Source organism: Octopus bimaculoides, chromosome 1, assembly GCF_001194135.2.
Source record: "Octopus bimaculoides isolate UCB-OBI-ISO-001 chromosome 1, ASM119413v2, whole genome shotgun sequence".
Lineage (NCBI taxonomy): Eukaryota > Metazoa > Mollusca > Cephalopoda > Octopoda > Octopodidae > Octopus > Octopus bimaculoides.
Genome location: NC_068981.1, coordinates 87,396,851 through 87,398,412, shown reverse-complemented (window position 1 = coordinate 87,398,412; position 1,562 = coordinate 87,396,851).

Genomic DNA, 1,562 nt, shown 5'->3' with positions numbered 1-1,562 from the left:
GTCGAGGGTTCCAGTTGATCCGATCAACGGAACAGCCTGCTCGTGAAATTAACGTGCAAGTGGCTGAGCACTCCACAGACACATGTACCCTTAACGTAGTTCTCGGGGATATTCAGCGTGACACAGTGTGGCAAGGCTAACCCTTTGAATTACAGGCACAACAGAAACAGGAAGTAAGAGTGAGAGAAAGTTGTGGTGAAAGAGTACAGCAGGGTTCGCTGGAGCCTCGTGGAGCTTTAGGTGTTTTCGCTCAATAAACACTCACAACGCCCGGTCTGGGAATCGAAACCGCGATCCTATTACCGCGAGTCCGCTACCCTAACCACTGGGCCATTGCGCCTCCACTCATAGCCCATTACCTTTTATTCATTCCACTATCACACATACAAAAAATTGGAGTAGACAGTTGCCATTTGATTACTGATGTGCAGGACAATGGTTAAAATTGAACAAAGGGATTAAAAGCTAACCTCACTTTTCCGACTGCTTTTTCATGAGTTTCGTTCAAATTTCTTTACACCGCTGTTCAAATAAACTTGGGGCATAGAAAGCCATTCACTGTATTTTGTCAAGGAGTAAATTTCTCGTTGTGCATAGACAGGCATAAACATATCAAGCGGCCCCTAACTAGACTGGTGGATGCACACATTTCGGAGTAGTCATCTTCTCTCTCTCTCTCTTTCTCGATATCATGTGGCCCCTCTTAACCAATTGCAGCCTATCTCCTGGTAGCCATTTTGGACTTCCTGTACCATTCCATTTAGTCGGCTATCCCACGAGCCTGAGGAGACAGGTGCCTACGAAACTTGAAGTAGCACGGAATCCGAATCAAACTGTTTTGAATATTATGTGTGTGTGTGTGAGTGTGTGTATATATATATATTTATGTATATATAAACCCAATGAGTTTCTCCACAGTTTCCATCTCAAATTCACTTACAAGACATTAATCGGTCCAGGGACATTCTTGCCCAAGGTGCCACGCAGTGGGACCAAACCCAAAATCACATGGCTGTGAAGCTAACTTAGTAACTGCACCGGTATTATGGTAGGGTTGCAATTACAACGGTTACTAATCGATGCAGTAAAAACATGTGTAGGTCTATGTGAAGGTGTATATATAAAAAGAAATTAAATGTAATGCTATGCGACTTATCATCAGATATATGTATATATATCTATAAATATATATGTGTGTATATATCTCTTTTTCCCCCCTCGTACTTCCTCTCTTTCTCTTTTCCTCTCGTTGCTCACCTATTCTTCTACTTCCTCCCTTTGTTTCTCTCTCTCTGCCACTCTCTCTCTTCCCCTTACACCGGCATGGTCACATGCTTCCGGTCAATAATCCTTTTCTCCCTTGGCTGTCGCCGAGCCAACACACGAACCATTTCGTCCCTACTTTCAAGTTCGTGCCTCACAGCGTTCACACACAAACAATTTTTCTCGTCTGGCCGTAAAGCCTTTTCTGTTTGTTTTCCTGTCTTGTTTTTTGTCCGCCACAACATTCCTCCATGGCAAGATTTAATTTGTGTATACAAATTTAATTTGCGGTCCATGGG